A 24,002-nucleotide genomic window follows, 5' to 3' on the forward strand; every position below is an offset into this window, starting at 1 on the left:
ATTGGGTATGCTTGCAAGAAATGAATCTCAGGGTTGTATTTATTATATATGCACTTATATAATAAATATATTTGAGCTTTGATCTGTGAAATTTGGAAGGGTACATTAGGATGGGATAAGACTGGATAAGAACTTTAAACTTCAGTTCTTACTTTGACGTGGAGATGCTGAGAGGCTGGTTTCCATGGCTGCAGGGTCTACCATAAGTGTCATAATCTCCAGAAAAAGGCCTTTGCTTTAAGCATTGGGTTAAGAGCATATCACTTCACTCAGACAGTCAACAGTTATTAAGCTTTCTACTAGTGGGTAATGGATGTTCTGAAAATAAGTACATTCATAATGGAGAATGATAGAATTTTGGACAGTTAGATCCATATTGATGGACATGGGTAGGCAGATAGAATCGATGTAGAAGTTCAGCTGTAAAAATAAGTGGAAGATTAGGGCTAAAGGCTCCTGATTCTTATTCCTCCTCATTGTATTTGCTTTTTCAACATGTAAACAAATAATAATGTAAACTACTCTGGTTAGGAGGTTGACTTATATCATCATAAGTAATAATTCCTTCAGTATTTGAAGAAATAATAGTTCTTTAAATACTGTATGTGAAAAAATAACACTATTGACAATAATAACAACTTCAATTTATGATGTGTCTTTGTGTAAAATATCCTGAGCAATTTTGCAGGAAGGTTTTCAAAGAAAATAACTGACAGCAAGTTGCATGAGGAAATATTTGGTTGATTAAAGAAGTCAGTTTTAAGGAAGCAGACAGGCAGAGAGGGCAGAAGTTCCTGCTCTGGGACTGAAAGTTGGAGGTATTAAAATCAGCTGTAAGAGTGTGCTCAAATGACTATATAGTTAGAGAAAATAACAGAGATAAGGAGTGAAAAGACCTTAGAAGAACTTAAAAATATGAATGAGAATATTCAAATTCATCAGCTGGTTAACCCAGAGACATTGCAAGTCAGTGAGCGAGTCGGTGCTTGGTGATTGGCACTTGGGATGCAGCAGGAGTGGTTATGGCGAGTAGATGAAGTGAGGCTGATCACAAGTTTGTTGGAAGGTTCGAGTTTAGAGGTAACAAATAAATGCCATGTATTATTGCAGGGGAGCATCAAAAGAAATAGCATTCAATCTTTCACATTTGAGTCACAAGAACTCTTTACACTTTACAGAGAGTTTGAAAAGACCCTGTTGGTGCATGAAGTAAAGGAGGTCTCTCTAATCATTCTTCCAGCATTCACTGATGCACTTCCTGCCTCATGAAGGGTCTCGGCTCAAAACGCTGACTGTTTACTCTTTACTGTAGATGCTGCCTGGCATGCTGAGTTCCTCCAGCCTTTTGTCTGTGCCACTAATTCAATCTTGCATTTAGATCTCCCTCCTACTCACAATGGTCGGTGCTTCTCTTCTACTCTTAATAATTTAGGCAAGTACCCCTAATTCCCCAGTGTTCACAATCAGCTCAATTTATGGAGCTACTATTTTTTTTTTACAGAAGTCGTTGTTGAAATTGATACCAGGTTAATATCATGAAATTGGAAAGCAATGTTGAAAGAAATATGAAAAACTCCAAAATTTGGAAAGAAATACTTACAGTGTTGTTGGATATACAGAATTTTCTCCCCTCTCTAGAGTTCTACCTACTCCATACCAATTTCAATCTGATCCTGTGGGGGAGGGATCATTTTCAGTGTATGTTAGGCTGCTGATGGGCTTCTCAGTGCTCCCAATTGGCTTTCTTCCCTCTTTGAGTACAGTGGTAGTAAATACATTGCAGAAATGCCCCCATGCTGCAATGCATTTGCATCTACTAAGCCAAAAGAGGAAGTATGAATTTAGATAAATAAAAGGAGTCCATAAAGGGCAGGAAATACACCAGGCATGAATAAAGAAGTGGAAAGATAGCACAAGATCTTGCTCTCCATTAAATCACTGCTTCCCGAGTTTTATCTTTACCTTCACCGTCACAACCTAAGTAACTGAAATAGTTCGGAATATCTGCTTGGAACCAGGCCTACTGCCTTAAAAGTTATTTGGATTTAGTAAAATGCAGAGGGGAGGTGAGCACAGTTTCTTAAAACATTTGTAATTCCATTTGTGAATCATAACACTCTGTAAATAACAGAATTGATTACATTGCATGCGTTTTCTACTTTTGTAAGGAAAATAGATGAGAGGTGACCTGACAGAGGTGTATAAAATGATGAAAGGCATTGATTGTGTGGATAGTCAGAGGCTTTTTCCCAGGGCTGAAATGGCTAGCATGAGAGAGCACAGTTTTAAGGTGTTTGGAAGTAGGTACAGAGGGGATGTCAGGGGTAAGTTTTTTACGCAGAGTGGTGAGTGTGTGGAATGGCTGACAGCGACAGTGATGGAGCTGGATACGATAAGGTCTTTTAAGAGATTCCTGGATAGGTACATGGAGCTTAGAAAAATAGAGGGTTATGGGTAACCCTAGGTAATTTCTAAGGTAAGGACATGTTCGGCACAGCTTTGTGGGCTGAAGTGGCTGTATAGTTCTGTAAGGTTTCTATGTTTCTAAGGAGAGAAGAGTGGATGAGGGGGTTTAGCTTACCATTACCGCATTTTGCATATTTATTTCTTCAGAAAAACTGTGCTGCATTCATGTGACCTGTCACGATGTGACTCATGATTGTCTGTCTAAAATGGGATGGTTTCACTGTCATTGGATCTGACCAGTTCATGTGTGACTCCTGCACAGATGGTAAAATAAGTATGTCTACTATTGCACTTCCCATGAACGGTGACACAACGTGCTTAGACTGTGCCCACTGGATATTAGCCACTGATGCCATTCAGCTATTCCTTGTGATCTTGACAAAACAACCTAAATTGCATATCCTGTATTAGGAATAACATATACACAATGCTGGAGGAAGTTATAAATCAGGCAGCATCTGTGAAGAGGAATTCAATGTTTCAAGCCAAGACCATTCATCAGGACTGGATAGGAAGGAAGAAATGGCAGAAAAAGAAGGTGGGAGGGGGTGATAGGTGAAGCCAGGTGAGGGAGAGGTATGTATGTGAGTGAGCGAGGGGGTGAAATGTGAAACTGGGAGATGTAAAAGGTAAAGGGGTGAAGAAGAATAAATCTAATAGAGGGGAAGAGAGGGGTGGACTATGGGAGAAAGGGCTGGAGGAAGGGTAGCAGAGGGCAGGTGAGGAGAAGAGAAGGAATAAGAGGGAGCTAGAAAGGGGAATGGAAAGTAAGAGTAGGGAGGGGGGAGAAATTACAGGAAGTTGGAGAAATTGATGTTCATGCCATCAGGTTGGAGTCTACCCAAATGGAATGTGAGTTATTTCTCCTCCAACCTGAGTGGCCTCATCATGGCAGCAGAGGAGGCCATGAGCCAAGATGTCAGAATGGGAATGAGGAATGGAATAAAAATGGTTGGAAATTTTCCTTTGCAGATGAAGTGAAGAAGCTCAACAATCTACATTGGTTCTCAATGATGTAGAGGAGGACACACCAGCAACACCAGATACAGTAAATGACCCTGATATACTTGCAGGTGAAGTGTTGCTTCACCTGGAAGGACTGTTTAGGGTCCTGAATGGTGGTGACGGAGGAGGTAAATGGGCAGGTAAATTACACTAACATCAGTCACGTGCAGTTCTATGATCATTAAACATTATATTGTGATCAGAACAAAATGGCATCAGTTACATGTGTTTGTGTGCAAAAAGTGGTAATGTTTTGTCACTGATAGTTGGTGAGAGTTAAGCAGTAAGACAAATCAGACCTGTTTTGTTCACTGCGGTTTCAAACATTCAGGCTTGGAGATGCCAGAAACGGCTGAGAGTGAAAACAAAACGAATTCAGAACTTAAACAGGTTAAGAACTACTAAGAATTTGAAGGTATTGACAATCACCTTGAACGTTATAATGAAAATGAAGATTTGGGGAATGCAACCTTCAAAGCATTGTATGAAGGTAGTCCATTATCTGGACTAGGTGTCTACTCTGATTCTGTTCACTTACAGTGAATCAAAAGAACACAGTAGCATTCACTGGCAATAACTATTTGGATCAATTACACATTTTTGTGCTATTGGTTGCATTCTAATTTTGCTCTGCATTTCAGTAAATACATGAATTGTTACTCTGTGAAATGGTAGTTTTTTTTTTTATGTTTTAATATATTTCCAGGAAGCTTCAGCTAAATGGGCAAAATGGGGTCCAGGTGTGTCACAATTAACTGGAATTCACTATATATAATTAGAATGATATTATTTATTTATTGGGATTAGTAGTAGGCAGCCGTCAATCCCAGGGGATCATGGGTTTGTGCCTCTGGTGGTCTGTGTCCTCTCCAGGGCGTGAGCCTGGGCGGGAAGATTTGAAGAACCGGCTGTTGCTCATGCAGCAGGTTCCCCATCTCCACGTCACTGATGTAGTCCAAGGGAAGGGCCTAATCAACTTGGCACTAGTGTCATCGTAGAGGTTGCCAGAGTGAAGTTGTAAACAACATCAAACTGCCTTAGGGATCCCGGCTCTGGATTTCTTCCTTGAGGTTTACTCCCGAAGCCTTTCCCATGGGTGGGTATCGGGCTGCAAGGCAGCAGAGGTTTAAAATCAGAGTTTTCCTTCTCCTCAGTGGGCTGACAGACAGACAGACATACTTTATTGATCCCGAGGGAAATTGGGTTTTGTTACAGTCGCAGCAACTAAGAATAGTGTAGAAATATAGCAATATACCCCCACCTGCCCAAAGCAACTGGTTTTGAGGCACCTGTGGTCCACCTTTGCCCCTTCTCTTGTAGAAACAGTTCCGCCGGGCATAGTAGCTAAGCCACATGTGAAGGCCAAGTGTTGGACTTGGTTGTCAGAGGCTGTTAGAGTCACACGCCATTTGGAGCACTTTGTAGATAGTGGGAGTTTATCCCTATTACCACCCCCGGCTATGAAAATATTGAGATACAGCACAGATTAGGTTCTTCTAGCCCTTTGAGCCATGCTTTCCACCAATATCTTGATTTAATCCTAGACTAATCACAAGACAATTTACAATGAGCAATTAACCTAACAATTGGTGTGTCTTTGGAGGAAACTGGCGCACCTGGAGGGAACCTATGCATTCATGAGGGGAACGTACAATCCCTTAACCATATAGTCTTATTGTATTTTGTAGTTTAAAAAAATGTTTATATATTGCACTGTAATTCTGCTACAAAACAACCATTTTCATGACATAAGCCAGTGATATTAAAACTGCTTCTTTCATTTTGCTCTTTGGGAAACCCACCCTTAAACACTGCAGTAAAATAGTCATAGTTACATGAGTTCCATAGAAACTTTGTGGTCTGTAGTGAACAAGGGTGGGAATGAGGATCTATGTGAGATAAGGTGACAAATGGTGGGAGGGGCACAGTAGAAGTGTTCCTGCAGAAGTCCGACGAAGAGTTTTAAAAACCCATCCTCCATAAAAGAGGGGGAAACTGTCTTGTGGAGCGGTCACTGTCAGAGTGGTCTGAGTTAGAGTGGTAAGGCTTTGGCTCAACAAGACTTTGACGAGAATAGGCGGAGGCAAGGTACGTCAGTTCATTCTTTATTTCTTATTTCTTTTATCTTATTTAACTCCTGAGAGAATAGGGAATATGTCCGCAGGGCCAGTGTTCTGTTCTGGGTGTCAAATGCGGGATTTCCAGGAGACTACCAGCCTCCCCAATGGCCACATCTGCACGAGATACATCGAGATCAGCTCCTTAGAGACCATGTTAAGGAACTCGAGCTGCAGTTCAATGACATTCAGCTTGTTAGGGAAAGTGCAGCAGTGATAGACAGGAGCTACAGGGAGTTAGTCAACCCAAGGTTACAGGAGAAAGATAAATGGGTGACTGTCAGGAGAGGGAAGGGAGAATGTCAGATATTGGGGAGCACTCCTATGGCCATCCCCCTTAACAATAAGTACTCCATTTTTGGTACTGTTGGGGGGGGGGACAGCCTACCTGGGGGAAGCAACAGCGGCCATGCAACAGTCTTCAGTGTGGAAGACACTAGCAGTGTGTCAGAAGTTCGTGAGTGTCAGGGAGCAGGAGTGAGTGCCATTGCTATTACAAAGAAATAAGTGCCAGGCAAACTGAAAGATCTTAAGGTGGATATACTATCTGGACCAAATAGGCTACATCCAGAGTCCTGAGGGAGGTTGCTGAAGAGATAATGGATGCATTGGTCATAATCTTTCAAGAATTACCTGATTCTGACATGGTCCCAAAGGACTATGAGATTGCAAATGTCTCTTTAAAAAGGGAGGAAGGCAAAAGAAAGGAAATTATAGGCCAGTTAGCCTCACCTCAGTGCTTGGGAAAGTGTTGGAGTCTATTAGTAAGAATGATATTTTGTGGTGCTTGGAGACTAATGATGTCAAAGTCAGCAAAGTCAGTCATTTCTGTAAAGGAAAATCTTGCCTGAAAAATCTGTTAGAATTCTTTGAGGAAGTAACAAGCAGGGTGGACAAAGGAGAGGTAGTGGATGTTATTTACTTAGATTTTCAGAAGGCACTTGATAAGGTGCCACACATGAGGCTGCTTAACAAGATAAAATCCTATGGTGTAACAGGAAGGATGCTGGCGTGGATAGAGGAATGGCTCTATCAGAGGTGCAGAGGAACTTAGGACTCTTTGTGCAAGACACCCAGAAGGTTAATTTACAGCTTGAGTCTGTGGCAAAGAAGGCAATGGCTCTGCTGGCAGTTATTTAAAGGGAAATAGAATATAAAATCATGGAAATAATGCTGAGGTTTTATAAGACACTAGTCAGTACACACTTGAAGTATTGTCAACAGTTTTGGGCCACCCACATATCTCAGAAAGGAAGTGTTATCCTTGCAGAGAGTCCAGAGGAGGTTAATAATGATGATTCTGGGAATGAAGGGGTTAACATATGAGGGGCGTTTGACAGCTTTGGGCCTGTACTCACTGTAATTTAGAAGAATGCGGGGGGGATCTCATTGAAACCTACCGAAGTTGAAAGGACTGGATAAGGTGGATGTGGAGAGGATGTTTCCTTTGGTGGGGGTATCCAGAACAAGAGGGCACTTCCTCAATATTTATGGGTGACAATTTCGAACAGAGGTAAGGAGGAATTTATTTAGCCAGAGAGTAGTAAATCTGTGGAATGCTCTGTCACAGACTGTGGTAGAGGCCAAGTCCATGGGTATATTTAAAGTGAAAGTTGATAGCTTCCTGATTGATCAGGCTATCAAAGGATATGGTGAGAAGACAGGTGTAGGGGTTGAGTGGGATCCTTGATCAGCCATGATGGAATGGCAGAGCAATCTCAATGGGCTGAATGGCCGAATTCTGCTGATGATCTTATGATCTTAAGAGCTATGTTGGTTAGAGTCAGGGCTCTTGGTAGGGTCACCCATGTCAAAGAGTTCAAAGGGTAGAGGCCAGATTAAGAGTGGTCCACTGTTCTTTCAGGTTTGGGGTTTCAGCTCTTGTATAACAGCCCTGACTGGTCAAAAATATTGTTACAGAAACAACAATGATGAACCCTTCTTTTTCTGTGCATGACAGCATTGGACAGACCTAAAATTCAGTAGCAATATGCACAGTAAGTAAATAAGTTACAATTGCGTATAGTCCTCTCTGTTTGTGCACATCCTCAGGCCTTTTCTACATACTTACCACTGCTATTCACCATCAGCACTTGATGTTGCCTCAGGATGGTTGGATCCATTAAATAAATAAATTTTATCATACTCACCCTTATGTCTGCTTTTCTCACTTGATGTAAGACAGGAGACTGGGAAAAGACGGGAGGAGTTCACTCATCTCACTGCTGGCAACTCCTCATGAAGTTGTGCTTGACACCCTTTTCATTGTCCTTGACTATGTGAGAAAAACACTGGAACTTGCCAGCTGCCTGGTGACAGGAATAAGTGGAGCTAGCAGTGGCTGGCACTTTTGAAAGGAACTGAAAGCATTGGCACTATTGAACAGCTCTAGGAGCATTAATAACTCCGCACTCCAGGTGAAGTCCAATAAAAAAAGTAATTGGTGATTAGTTTATTATTGTTACATGTGCTGAGATACAGTGAAATGCTTTTGTGGGCATGCCAAACAGACCAATCATTCTACACAGTGCTACATTAAGGTATCACAAAAAGGAAAAAAAATAGAGTGCAGAATATTGTGTTACAGTTGTAGAGAAGGTGCAGTGCAAGTGTACAAATAAAGTGCAAAGGCCATTATGAGTCCTCAGCACTACAGTGGAAAATCTGCCTTTCTAATCTCAAACTAGATTAAACCTGGTACAGGAGTGGGTATTTCACAACTGCAGATCAAAAGAAGATATGAAGGATAAGGAGTATATTTTAATTACTTTAGTTTATGGTCTGAATTTGTTCTTAGTGGTTTAATGTGTTATCGATTAACTTTATTCTTTCCTTTTACAAACTTTCCTTAACTAGTTATTTAATGCTGCTTTAATACTTTTTAAACTCTACATTACCAGGCATTTAAACAAAGGTAGCAGATTAAATGCTTAGCAACACATTCAAAATGTGGGAGGAGCTCAGTAGGTCAGGCAGCATCTATGGAAATGAATGAACAGTCAATGTTTCGGGCTGAGGCCCTTCTTCCTGAATGAAAGAGTTAATGTATGAGGAACATTTGATGACTCTGGACCTGTACTCACTCGAGTTTAGAAAAATGAGGGGAGGGCATTTAATTGAAATGTACAGAATATTGAAAAGCCTATACAGAGTGGACATGCAGAGGATGTTTCCAGTAGTGGGACAGTTAGGCATAGAAGGATGTCCCAAGGAACAGAGAAGAGGAGAAATCTCTTTTGCCAGACGGTTGTGAATCAGATTGCTGTGGAGATCTAGTCACTGGGTATATTTAAAGCAGTGACAGGCTGCAACACTGTCTGGTAAGGGGAGGGGGGTGAGGGGCTACAGCACAGGAATGAAAGAATCTAAAGAGGGTTGTAAATCTAGTCAGCTCCATCTTGTGCACTAGCCTACAAAATACCCAGGACATCTTCAAGGAGCGGTGACTCAGAAAGGCAGCATCCATTATTAAGGACCTCCAGCACTCAGGGCATGCCCTTTTCTCGCTGTTACCATCAGGTAGGAGGTACAGAAGCCTGAAGGCACACACTCAGTAATTCAGGAACAGCTTCTTCCCCTCTGCCATCCGATTCCTAAATGGACATTGAACCCATGGACACTACCTCACTTTTTTAATAGATAGTATTTCTGTTCAATATACGTATACTGTATAAAGTATATTGAATAAAACTTATTTATTATTATTATTTTTCTTCTATATTATGTATTGCATTGAACTGCTGCTACTAAGTTAACAAATTTCACATCACATGCCGGTGATAATAAATCTGATTCTGGTTCTGATTCTGATTCTGTGGTTGATAGCTATTTAATTTGTAAGGGTGTTAAAGGTTATGGGGAGAAGGCAGGAGAATGGGGTTGAGAGGGAAATTAAATTAGCCATGGCAGAACAGACTTGATGGGTTGAATGCCCAAATTCTGCTCCTATGCCTTATGGTCACTATCAAGGCCTTGCTACACCTCATTGGAGATCTCATGAGTGCAGAGGACCACCTCATTCTGCCCTCTATATTTGGACCAGGTATATCAGAGACCCAGGTATGTCAGAGACCCAGGTATATCAGAGACCCAGGTATATCAGAGACCCAGGTATGTCAGAGACCCAGGTATGTCAGAGACCCAGGTATATCAGAGACCCAGGTATGTTCAGGAGATTTTTCTAATCCAGAGTGATACAGCTCCTTATGATCTGTTGACCTGACATGCATCATCCACAACTGCTGAAGTTAATTTACCTGAATATCGTGGAATTACCTTCACAATGATGTTCTTATACTGCCAGCATTAATAACATCTTTTTCTTCCTGCCTTGCATGGTGAATTGTCGCAGTTGATAATCTTTTTTGAAACGGAAACGAACTCAGCTACTCACGTATCAATGGGTCGAGTAGGCTTTGTAGTTGGCTATGTAACCTGGGCTCATGAACTGCACACAGTTGCTGATACTTGAAGCAGACAATTCCATCAGTAGGGCTCTTTCGATAACTTTCCTGCTGCATGTTCAGGGCTATCATTGAAAATGGGAATCAACAAGCAGGAATGGTAACACCACTGGAAGATGCAAGGGTCCAAATCTCTGTTCAGACCAACAATCTCCCTGGAACGTTGATTGTGGTTCTTGGCCATACAGGCCTTGGAGTGGCTGCAGGTTTACTCAGTGCCAACAGAACTGAAGCTGAAGTGAAGCTGATGATAGATGTCTGAGCCATCTAATTGGGAGCAGAGTATTCTCCAGCAGGATGGCTGCTTTGAAGAGCAACAGATCTATTATAAACAGAGAACATCTAAATGAGGTGATGCACCATCAATAACTCTTGGAGACGTGAGGCGAGATATAGGCTTTTATTGGCTGGAAGAAAGAACAAGCAGCACTTGACCACCACACTACATCTTGGAGACTGAGACCGGGGCGGAGTCCCCAATCGCCTTTATACCGGGGTCCGTGGGAGGAGCCACAGGAGCAGTCAGCAGAGGGGGCGTGTCCAGACAGGTATATGTCGTTCACCACATGAGGATTCGACTCAAATGTTGTGCTTTACTTCTCGCCCGTCATTTCATATCTTCCTAAAACAACGCCTTGATATCCAAACTTGTCCCTCCATTCTACATTAGATAGATAGATAGATAGATAGATAGATACTTTATTCATCCCCATGGGGAAATTCAACTTTTTTTCCAATGTCCCATACACTTGTTGTAGCAGAACTAATTACATACAATACTTAACTCAGTAAAAAATATGATATGCATCTAAATCACTATCTCAAAAAGCATTAATAATAGCTTTTAAAAAGTTCTTAAGTCCTGGCGGTTGAATTGTAAAGCCTAATGGCATTGGGGAGTATTGACCTCTTCATCCTGTCTGAGGAGCATTGCATCGATAGTAACCTGTCGCTGAAACTGCTTCTCTGTCTCTGGATGGTGCTATGTAGAGGATGTTCTGAGTTTTCCATAATTGACCGTAGCCTACTCAGCGCCCTTCGCTCATTACAATCACATAAATTTCACCAGAATTCTGATGTCCATTTTGTTTGTTAGTTGTTAATTTACTTTATAGTGGGCGACATGAATTAAAGTGTATGATGAGATTATGTTCAGTGGATGGAAGATTGATGATGTGACAGGTGTAGGATAATGCTGAGGATGGCGAGAAACAGATTGAAATGGGCAGTGGTCCAGTGTTGGTAACTGGATCTAATACCAATAAGCACTAATATTACTCTTTTAATTACAAATGCAAAACTTGGGATGATAAAAACTTACTCTAAAGTTTATTTCAGTGTATTAGTGAATGACCTCAGTGAGATTGTTGATGTTTGATGAGATTTGGCCTCGCATTTCACTCAAAGGCATCTATTATCTTACTGCTCTGTGAAAGACAGCAGCAGCAACTGAAAGCTGCATTACCATGACCATTTTGTGTAAATGTATGCATGCATAATACCATTGAATAACTGAATAATAAAAAGATGTAATGTCCTTCAAGATTCTACTGCACCTTAGAAGGTCTGCCACCCGAAACTCAAGTTACTCCTTTTGAAAGTACTTAGTTTCATTTTCCATTGCTCCTTACTTCAGAATTTAGATTCTTCTTTTTCAAATAGCAATGGGTTTTTCACTTGTTGGTGTTGCTGCTGGGACAATTCTATCGGAAATTTTACCTGACAGAGCAGGGAAGACAGTAAAAGAGACATTTCTGTCCTGAAATTGGATATTAGTCTCTTTCAGAACTGCTTTCCTGAAATGGCATCTCCCGACCATTGGCTATCTTCATTAAACAAACGTAGCTTTACATGTGGTCTAAGCAGGAATCAATAGATCCCTGAATTTTACTACAAGTAAGGTACTGCAAACAGAAAAGTGGTTTCAACAAGAACCTTTCACGTGAATGGTCACTAATCCAAAAACCTCAATTCTTGCTTTTTTTTTTGTTGATGTACTGTATGTCTGCTGCTTCATCCCTTGACATTTCAACCCTGGACTGAGCAACAAACCAGACTGCACTTAGAAACATAGAAAATAGGTGCAGGAGTAGGCCATTCGGCCCTTTGAGCCTGCACCGCCATTCAGTAGGATCATGGCTGATCATCCAACTCAGAATCCTGTACCTGCTTTCTCTCCATACCCCCTGATCCCTTTAGCCACAAAGGCCATATCTAACTTCCTCTTAGATGTAGCCAATGAACCGGCCTCAACTGTTTCCTGTGGCAGAGAATTCCACAGATTCACCACTCTCTGTGTGAAGAAGTTTTTCCTCATCTCGGTCCTAAAAGGCTTCCCCTTTATCTTTAAACTGTGACCCCTCATCCTGGACTTCCCCAACATCGGAAACAATCTTCCTGCATCGTACTTGATAGGTAGGTAAGGCTGGGAAGGATATGGGTTAAAAATCCACAGTTAGCAGTGGAAAGGGTGAGCAGTTTCAAGTTTCTGGATGTCAACATCTCAGAAGGTCTATCCTAGACCCAACATATTGACACAATTACAAAGAAAGCATGCCAGAGGCTATATTTCATTAGAAGTTTAAGGAGATGTTGTATGTTACCAAAGACTCAACGGAATTTCTACAGAGGTACCGTGGAGAGCAGCCTAACTGGCCCTATCACTCACTGTCTGGTATGGAGGGGCATCTGCACAGAATTGGACAGCTTCACCATGAGCACTAGCTACCCCAGCTGCGAATACATCTTCAAAAGATGATGCATCCATCATTAATTCCCATAATTGCATGATATACATCTAATTCTGATTCTGAAATAAAAAATAGGTTTCACAATGATGTTTTTGCAGTGATGACTAGCTTGCTGTGCAAATTTTCTAGACTCATGTGGATAGGAATTCCATTAAAATATTTAAATCAGGTTTCCATGGTGTAATTGGAAGCTGGCTTTACATTTTACAGCTATTTACTAGGTTCCCCAGGTCTCAGGAAACCTGATAGTGAAAGGAATGCTGAAGTTACTAGCACAGGAATGTAAGCACCACTTTACAGGACTCCCTAGGGTCAACAGAAGCATGAATGCACTCCCTGGTATTCCCTATCTGCTGCTGAAGGTCTCTCCTTGCCTTTCCACTCTGAGTCATCAACCTCTGCCTCTATTCAGGGACCACTGCTGGCCAGTCTGTTAAATTGGCTGGCTGCCAGACAAAAATAAAGCAGACCTATACATCCATAACACGGTTAGATTTCCCCTACAAGACTGCCTTGTCAAACTCTCTCTCTCTGCTTTGCCGTGAATATAAAGTCCACAGTGAATCTGCTCCCAATTGTTCACATGGCATCTTGTAGAAATATCATTAATACATCTCTGAACAGAAACTACATCTGCATTGGACAGGGGACTAGCTTGCACCAAGTTTTAAATAGAAAGGACTGACATACGGCAAACCCATCTCTTTGCCCATTTTCTGATATTTATTTTCTTCATTCTTAGTTGGTTATTAAAATAATTACAACTGTGCGCCTCACTGGGGAGACCTACGTTTGTCCTGCCATAATTGCTGCACTAAGATGGATGCTGTGGGGAAGAGGGATTGTTTTACCTAATACTCAGCAGAGACAGAAATAATGGATTGTGAGCAGACTGCTACAGAACACTCCAGAACCGTACTTTGACTGATGCAGTGAAAGCACGTATCAGCAGAGAGTCAAGAGAGGGCTGTTGATTCACTACCACTTGTTTTGCAGAACAGCACAAAATTAAGGCCCAAGTTACTGCAGTCAGTGTTGTGGGCCACACAACAAGGGAAATCACCTTGATAAAATTTAAATAGAGGCATGGCCTCCTCATGGACCATTGAATTTCCAGTTATTTCCTTGGACATGACAAATAGTACAGGTAGCGATAAACTGGTATCATTCGATCCTGTTTCTGTCCCAATTTTAAAGAGATATAGAGAAGAGTCTTTATGATATAAATAAATGCTGTACAGTAGAAGGCTTAAACCATTTGAACATTGGAAGAATTATAGCTTATTTAATTGCAGGCCCAAGTGAACTGTGGCAGCTTTGCTGCAGAGTTTGAAGTTTTGCGCATTTTCTTTTATACAATATGTTTAAAGTTAGATATTCATCCCTACCCACTCGCACAAAATGCTTCATTCTGTTGCTTGGACGTGAGGTTCTCTGCTTCTGAAATTTCAGTTGCAGAGCACGACATGCTGATGCTGCTGTTTGATCTGCTTAGTGTTACCAACCAGAAGTTTTTAAAAATCAATGTTTCTTGGCACCTTTCTGTTTGATTTTAATTTACGTTCTGGGTTTATTAATGTTTTTATGTATCTTTCACAAGTTTAAATTTGGTACTGTTGGCAAATCTACTCTTTACTACTTGTCCTATTGCCCTTGAGAAAGTGATGGTGAGGCACTTTCTTGAAATCTTCCAGCTCTCATGATGAAATTACTGTTAAATTCCTTTCGTGAGGTAGCCTCTTGAATTGGCTTCAACAATAGATTTCCAGTCAGGATGGTATGTGATTTGAAGAAAACATGAAACTTGAGACTTTTACATTTGCCCACGGCCTGTGGTCTTTTTGGTGGGGGTTTATGATGGTTGAATTAGCCTTGGAGAACCATCAGTGCATTCTGTAAGTGTCACCATGGAGTGTCACTAGTGAAGGAAATTAATGGCTTGAGAAATGTTTGAGGTGTCATTGGTTACCCAGGTTGATGATAATACAGACTGGGGGATATGATTATATATAAGTTTACAGATTATGGTATATTACTGTTCTACTGCTGCTACTAGAGCACTGTGCACCATGGGTGCCCTTTTCAGAGCTGCTAAATATTGCCAATCTACATCCAGGTTCTTTGGCAATGAGCTGCTGCTGCTGATATTTCCACCAGGTTGCTGGCAGGTTTGTTCTATGCACATCAGGACCCAGAGCTTTGTTCTTGCTGGACTAATCTAGCCAGGTCAGGAGGTTTGCTAAGGAGCCACATACATCCTGCGTTGTTGAATTTTTCAGTGCTTCTTCCAAGTGGTGAGAGTAAAATGGTTCATCAGTCTAGAGAGAGTGGCTTTTGCTAATTAGGGGGTGGGAACTTCACAAGGACCAGAGACATTGTTGAAGACTTCTTTACAGTACACCTCAGTGCTGCCGGTTCTAGTAATTGTGACCTAAGAATGAAATATGATATTCTAAGGGATAGTGATGGGAAAGAGAGAAAAATTGACAGAAAGGCCAGATTTCCTGAGAATAACAAACTGTTGCTGGATAATCTGTGTGACGACTCTCCCAATCTCTATTTGTTAATGAGTGGGATTTTGCTGTGTTGCCAATGCCATGACTGATGCTCAAATTGATACCTGGTCAAATCAGTCATAAAATCAACAATGGGAGAACTGAAGATCTGACAGTGACCTTAATGCCAATATATTTGTAGGTATCTATAGTTGTACTGAAGTGGATAGCTAAAGACTGAGTCATGGGCCAAGTAAAGAGGAGTTAAGCCATAAGAATTCCATTAGTTTTGTGAAATCTGGTATTGCCACATAATACCACAGCTGCATAAAGTCCAAGGAAATTCAGGGCTAATATAGAACTTATTTTTCCATATTTGTACCAGAAGCTTTCTGTATTATTTATTGTTGCATCTAGTGACAATGCTATGGTCAGCCAATCTACAAATGACTGAAAATGATCTTCTGGACAAGACTGGCATGGTACAATGTTCCACTCAGTGCATTCTTCTAGAGAAATTGCTCTGCTTTTATTAGAAGTTGCTTGACTTTCTGTTTCCCCTGCTCTTAAATTAGATTCTGTTTTCTGAGTAAATTGACTTTACTTGCTGTCAAAAGACTGCTTGCTGTGAGTCATTTGCCCTGTCCTCTCCAGCTCATTGACATTACATCAAGCCAACAAATATTCTTGTTAGTCACATGGATGTAATTATTTAGAAAATCTATCTATAAGGCATCTCCTTGGAAGATATCCACAAGAAATTAAATCTTTAATTAGAAAAAAATTCACTCATGAATTTTATGAAGCAGAACAAAATATTATTAATGTTTGAACTGCAGAAATACAGGCCAGAGGGATTACCTAGCTTTTAGTTACATTGTGATTCAGAACCATACTGACTGCTCCAAAGCAGCAATATAATAATTACAATAGAAGCTATACGCCAATAACTGCTGCCTCTCTGACCCTGTACTTTTAACACTGAAATGATGGCAGCCAACAAAGTACTCAGAGAAGAGAAGAAAATCCATTCTGAAATATGTTGTAACTGGAAATGAAAACACTGTCAAATCCTCTGGTTCTTCCTAAATAACATTGATTTTCAAATCTCTGCAGCTATTAGAGAAGAAATCCATTAATATGAAATATGTATAATAAATAAAAACATAACAAAAACATTTAGGATCTGCTGGGAGTCTACACTCAATACAGTTGAGTTTCTTTTCCTTTCTCTGAAGCTGACAAGCTAGCCTTGTATCTCTGGAATTTTCTATTTTTATTACAACAAGGCTTAATGCTGCTTCAGAATCTGCCCATTGCTGATGGGAGATGCATTGCTAATATTAGCTCTTATTCACACTAAAAACATTTAAACTTCACTTTCAAATATTGAAGAACTTTCTTTATTACAATTTATTGATTACAGAATTTTTGTGAAATGAGTTTATACAAGAAAGAAGCAGATATATATTTGAAATCATCCATCATATCTTTAAAAATGTAGAAGATCATCACATTCCAGATAAAACTGTATTGGAAATATTTTTGGGAATCAGTTCTATTAGAAAATCCTGTTTTGATACTGTCAACATTACCTGCAACATCTTATAGATAGAACAGTGAAAAAGGATTTAACTAATCACTTTCAGAAGCTCCATAACAACTTCCCTATCAGCTTCCAAAAGGATATCTTAACATCTGCTTTGATTGCTTCACAAGTCCACAAAACTCTTGATGCAAGTTCTATTTATTTGTAAGGTAACTCCAGCCCAGGCAATGAGATATAAAACTGCAAATAGTTGGGTGGGGAAGGGTTATGCACTTAGTTTAACTCATCTTGTCTTAATTACCATAATCACCCTCTTATTTTTAAGTTGCAATAATTCAGGAGTTTCATGGTCCCCACATAGATGCCAACATTTCAATTTGGATATAATTACCTGAATTTAAGTTTCTCAGGTGCCAGAATAGGGGTTGAATTTGCATCACCAGATAGAAGGTCCAAGTCTCTTACTACTAGTACTCTAATCTTATTATCAACAATGCATGATCTCAATGATTCATTGTGTCATTCTGTGGGCTTGGGTCCAGAGGGTGGGGTCATTTGTCTTGGGGTGCAAGTGTATTACTTGATTTCTATACAGAGAACTCAATTTCCCATCCATGTGTTTTCAACTAAAGAGTTCAAACGTGACCATGTACTTGTGAATCAATTAACTCTCAAACATGTAAATGCTGATTTATTATTTGAAAATGAGAGCATTAAGTTATGACTCCAACTACTGGAGTTATACTTTGCAGAAAAAGAAGATGGTATTGCTTGAAGGTAAACTTTCTCAGCCCTGTGACATCACTGAAAATAATCCTTAGGGAAGTGACATCAGTGCAAATGATGCTTAGGGAAGTATCCTATTTGGAACCATCTTCAGCTTTTTCAGCAGGAGAAGAGATGTTTACTAGGGACTTTGTAATCTTTGATTAAGGCCCGTGCTGGCATCAGCAAAATCTTGACAATATTCAGGTATGTCCTAGAATGAAATAAATGTTACAAAAATGCCAGACAAGAAGATGAATCACCCATCCCTGCTGGTACTATCATTGCTGAATACTTCACTGCTTTAAGCACATAAGAAAAAGAGACATAAGGAAAAGCCAGACAGTCCTAACATTCAATGTAATTTTGCTTGTTGCTTTATCTCCCTGCTTCTTTCCTGCTCTATCCCACAAGTGCTCAATGACTGAACCATCATAACCCTCTTGGGTAGGAATTCTAAAGTCCACTACCTCTTGGTGAAGTTTCTCCTCTTCTTCTTCCCAAGTGGCTGACATCTTACTTTGATGCAGAACTGTTGGTCTCCTGGCTTTGGAGGTGGTGCAGAGGAGGTTCATGAGGTTAATTTAGGAGATGAGGGGGTTAACTTATGCAGAGAGATTGAGTTGCCTGGAACTGTACTTGCTGAAATTCAGAAGAATGAGATGGGTTCTTATAGAAATCTATAAAATTATGAAAGGAATAGGTAAGATAGAGGCAGAAAAGTTGTTTCTACTGGTATGTGAGCCTTGGGGAAAAAGTCTCAAGAGTTGGGAGAATAGATTTGGAACACAGATGAAGGGAAACTGCTTTTCCCAAGAGAGAAGTAAATTTACGGAATTGTCTGTCCCGGGAAGCAGTAAAGGCTTCCTCATTAAATATATTTAAGACACACTTAGACATTGTATTGCATAGCAAAGGAATTAAAGATGAGGGGGATATGGGAGGTGGTTAGACCTGAGTTCCTGGTATTATTGAATGGCAGAGCAGGATTGAAGGACCCTGGTGTTCTACTCTTGCTCCAATTTCTTATGTTCTTATGAATCCTGGTTCTTGCATGCCTGCTTAAGCTTTCCTAATATGACCAACAGACCATCTCAGGATTCAATCTGTTGAACCTTCACTACACTTTCTCAATGACAAGTTTATCCTTTCTTAGGTATGGCAATCAGACCTACCTGCAATATTTAAATTGGAACTTTATTATGCTTTTTATAATTAGAACAAAAAAATCACTACTCTTGCACTGAAATCTTTTAGTAATAAGAAATTATTGCACTGTCTTGCCTTTCTGATTGCCTTTTTACCTGATGTTATTTTCCAGTATTCCATGTAGAACGACACCAACACAATTTAGCACCAACTGATTTTCAATTCCTCATTGTCTGTAAAATACACATTCCACTTTTTTTCTATCAAAGGATGACCTCCCATTTTTCTACTTCATACTCCATCTGTCACACATTTGTCATTCACTGAATTTGTCTATATCCTTTTTGCATTTTTCTCACAGCCCACATTGTCACTTAGCTTTGTATCAGCAATAATTTTGATCCCAGCATCAAAATCATTGATATCAATTATAAACAGCTGGAACCCTAGGCACTAATTCCTTTACTTTAACCCAACATGAAAATCAATCTATTCCTAATTTCTAAAGCACTCTTTCCATTGCAAGCAAGTCAAGAACAAGGAGACATAGAATGAAGATGAACGGCAAACAGAATCTTCACCATCCTGAGGGTCATCTTTTATCAGACACTCAACCAAACCTGCCTCATTAGTAGGCTTCATGAGCAGGTCAGAAGTTAGGGAGTGTGATGAAACACTCTACTTGCCTGGAAGTGTATAGCTCAGATAACATTCACTCAAGAGGATCAGTGTAGAGCAGAACCTTCTTGGCACCAATTCACCAGACCGATCATTCATTCCCTTGATCACCAGCAAGCAGTGGATACTATGTGTACCCTTTGCAAAATGTACTGCAGTTACTCATCTGAGCTCCTTTAACAGCATCTCCAAAACCTGTAACCCCCTTCACCAAGAATGACAAGGTTTACAGGTACACTATTACTTGCAGAGTTTCAGCAATATTTAGCACAGTGGAGAAAAGAAATGAGTGGCTCTGTTTAGCTGGGAGACAAGATCAAATACCATATCAACTGGAAACACAATACAATACACAGGTAGGCCATAAATGCTTGTGGAGAAAATGGGAATGTTCTGTTTTGCAAAACATATTCTCAATGAAAATAATTACTTTGAAAAATGTACAAAGATATTCAGAGATGGTAGCAGAATGGGAAGTAGTCTTTCAGCTCCGAGTCCATACCATCTTTATTTAAGTGCAATCCAAGTAGTCTCACTATCTTCCCTTTCACTATAGCCCTGCAAACTCTTTCCTTTCAAGTACTTATCCAGCTTCCTTTGGAACAGTGAATCTGCCTCCACCACACCCCATAGTGCATTTCAAACCCTAGTGACGGAAGCTTGTGTTATTTCTGGTTCTTTGAGCAATCTCCTTCATTCTGAAGTCCCTGGTTCTACACCACCTGGCCAATGAGAATAATCTACTTGGTCTATAATTTCTATGATTTAAAACACCTCTAGCATATCCCCACATAATCTCCTCTGCTGCATGGAAACAACCCTAATTTTCCCCAAGTTATCTGTATAATTAAATTCCTCATAAATGAAATCATTCTGGTAAATCTCTTCTACACCTCTTCTCCAGAGCTTTCATATATTTCCTAAAGTGTGGCTACTAGAATTGGACATAACATCCATCTACAGCTGAATGTGTTTAATAAAGGTTCATCATGACTTGCTTGCTCTCGTATTTTCATGCTAAGATCAATATGTTTTCTCAATTTGCTCTACTACCTTCCAAAGTCTTTGAACATTTACCTCCATATCTTTCTCCTTTTGAGTCCTTTTTAAAATTGTGTCCTATAGTTTATATTCCCTGTTCACATTTTTTCTTAACAAATATATAGAACATTTCTCAGCATTACAATTCATCTGGCACTAGTATACTCATTTCACCTGCCTGTCAATATCTCCTTGAAGTCTATTTCTATCCTCATGTTCACTGTGCTTGAAGTTTATGTCATTTTCAGATTTGGAAATCGTTCTCATTGTAAATTGCAGTGAAGTCCTAGTCATTAATATACAACACATTAAGAAAATCAGTGGGCCTAGTACCAATTTCATGAAACTCAGTATTTCTACCATGAAGAAAAACTTCTTTCTCTGATGTACTCATTCAATCCCTCAGATATAATCTCTGCCTCTATGAGTAGATTTCGTCATTGGTTTCTGATCAACCCCACCTCTCATCTTACAACACTTTTCCTGTTTCCAAATCTATGGAATATTTTTGGATTCTGTGCTACATTTGTTGCCAATCTTTTCTCATACTCTCTCTATGCCTCTCTTACTCTCCTTGTTACTTCTCTTCTAAATTTTCTGCAATCAACCTGATTTTTACATTTGTTAACAATCTGGCTTGTCATTTCACTTGTGTTTTGTTTTTGCTTGAAACAAACTGTCAACCGATATCTTTTATAAGCCTACTGGTTCCCATGGTTATCTTGACTATACTACTTCCACCTGTCGCCTGTAAAAATGCTATTCCGTTTCCTCATTTTCTTTGTCTCTGCCGCATCTTGTTCCCAGAACATGGCTTTCCATACCAGGACATCAGAAAGGTCCTCCTTCTTTAAAGAATAGGTTTCTCTCCCTCCAGTATTGATGCTTCCCTCACCCACATCTCCACCATTTCTCAAACACCATGCTCACCCCATCTTCCCCCCGCCTTAACAGTGTAAGGACAAGTTCCTCTGTCTCATCAGCCTCCACATCCAACAGATTATCCTCTGCAACTTCTGCCATCTCCAAAGGGACCCTACCACTAAAATTAGCTTTACCTCCCACTCCCACTGCATTCTGCAGGAAATGCTCCCTCTATGATTCCCTTGTCCATTCGATCCTCCCCACTAATCTCCCTCCCAGCACTTATCCCTGCAAGTGCTACAACTGCCCATTCACCTCCTCCCTCACCTCCATTCCAGGCCCCAGAAAGTCCTTCCAGGTGATGTAACACTTCACCTGTGAATCTGCTGGGGTCATCTATTCTGTCCAGTGCTCCCGATGCAATCTCCTCTACATTGGTGAGACCTGTCATAAATTGGAACTGCTTCGTTCAGCACCTCCGCTCCAACCACCAAAAGCAGAATTTCCCGATGGCTAAACATTTTAATTCCAATTCCCATTCCAACATGTCGGTCCATGGCCTCCCCATGTGGCATGATGAAACCAGCTTCAGAGTGGAGGAGCAACACCTTATATTCCATCTGAGTAGCCTCCAACTTGATGGCATGAAGATCAATTTCTCCTTCTGGTAAACAAATTTCCCCCTTCCCTCTTCTTTTATTCCTCACTCTGACCTTTTACTTCTTCTCACCTCCCCCTTGGGACCCTCCTCCTTCCCTTTCTCCAATGGTCCACTCTCCTCTCCCATCAGAGACCTTTGTCTCTAGCCCTTTTCCCATCCACTTGGCTTCACCTATCACCTTTTAGCTATCCTTCTTCATCTTCCCCCACCTTATTATTCTGGCATCTTCAACCTTCCTTCTCAGTCTTGAAGAATGGTCTTGGCCTGAAACATTGACTGTCTATTCACTTCCATGGATGTTCCCTGACCTGCTGAGTTCATCCAGCATTTTGTGTGTGCTGCTTTGGGTTTCCAGCAACTGCAAACTTTCTCATGTTTATGAACTCTTTTTAATTATCAGGAGAGTTCTGGCTTTACATGTGAGAAAGGGAATGAAGGCTACTCAGTTGACAGAAATTGGCACTGAGGCCATTAAAGAGCTACAGAATGTCAAAGATGTTTCATTCACAGAAGTGATATAGAAGTCAGAGGATTATTTCAATCCATAGACATTTGAAACTGCAGGGTAATGAACTTGGAGACAGAAATCTAAGAGAAATAGCCAGCATCCCATCATTGCACTAACAGGTTATACAGACATTCCAAGTTGTAGTGAATTCAGAACAATGTACTGTGAGTAGATTTCTGTGTGGCTTAAATCACAGATGATTCAGTCCAAATTTTTTAAACATCAAATCTTAAGTTTGACATAGCTTCCAAAATTGCTTTGTTGATGGAAATAGCAACAAAAAATCCCAAGGAATTTAATCCATCAGCAGGTGTGAACTGGATGGCACAATTTCTTATTCCTGATACAATGCTTGCTGCAAATCAATTTCTTTAAAGAGGCAATATGTTCTGTATGTCAGAAGGAGAGGCATATAATGAAGGATATGAATCCTAAACAACTATTTGGCCCTTGCTAAAGAAACCCTGGCTCAGAATTTGATTGAGTTTTTTTAAGGAGACATCCAAATGGATTGATGAAGACATCAATCATCAATTGGTAGATATTGTCTACTTGGTAGATGGTAGCGGTAGATATTGTCTACTTGGACTTTGGTGAGGCTTTCGGTCACCATGAACAAAGGTTTCCATTGTACTGGAGAGGATGCAGAGGAGATTCACCAGGATGGTGGCTACGTGGGAGGATTTTTGTTATGGAGAGAGATTGAATAATTTATGTTTGTTTTTGCTGGATCATTTGAGACTGAGGGATGACTGGTAGAGGTATATAAAATTCAGTTGATTAGAAAGGGTAGATAGCCAGAATTCTATCCCATGGTTAATAAAAAAGAGAATAAAATGAGAAGGGTAGTGAAGGTGATTTTATTTCACACAGAGGGTTTGGACAGTACTACCAGAGGAGGCGCTGGATCTATTACAATCATTGTGTTTAAGAAGCAATTAGATAGGAAATTTAAATGACTAAACATAAAGGATACACATGTTGGAGACAAGACCTGGAGGTATATGTTAAAGGAAAGGTCCATTTCTGTGCTGTACAACTCAATGACTTTTGGTGGTAGGTTCACTAAGTCCAAGGCGTATCTTGGAGTATATAGCCGGACAAGTATATTATTTTAATACAGTGCATTCTGGGCAATTGGGACACATTGGGATCAGTACAATTTTGGCCCAATTTAGTGGCTGTTCTAAATAGCCAAAGGTTCATGTAAGTATTTAAAAAGGCATAAAAAAGTATTAAAAAGACAAACTAACTTTTAACTGAGTAACAAATTACCATATGCATTTGAATTAAATACAGAACAAATTAGAACATTACCAATACAACTGCAGCATTATATAACTATGTATTAGTTCCTAATAGTTATCAGTGGAGGAATTCATCCAATGATTCATCCAAAAGAACGTATGCTGCTATGTTCTTTTGATTAACTGGAAATGAACAAAATTAGTGCAGAGACTTAGTGCAGATAGCGGACTGCCTTCATACAAT

This window comes from Hemitrygon akajei, chromosome 9 (genome assembly GCF_048418815.1).
Source record: "Hemitrygon akajei chromosome 9, sHemAka1.3, whole genome shotgun sequence".
NCBI classification, from domain to species: domain Eukaryota; kingdom Metazoa; phylum Chordata; class Chondrichthyes; order Myliobatiformes; family Dasyatidae; genus Hemitrygon; species Hemitrygon akajei.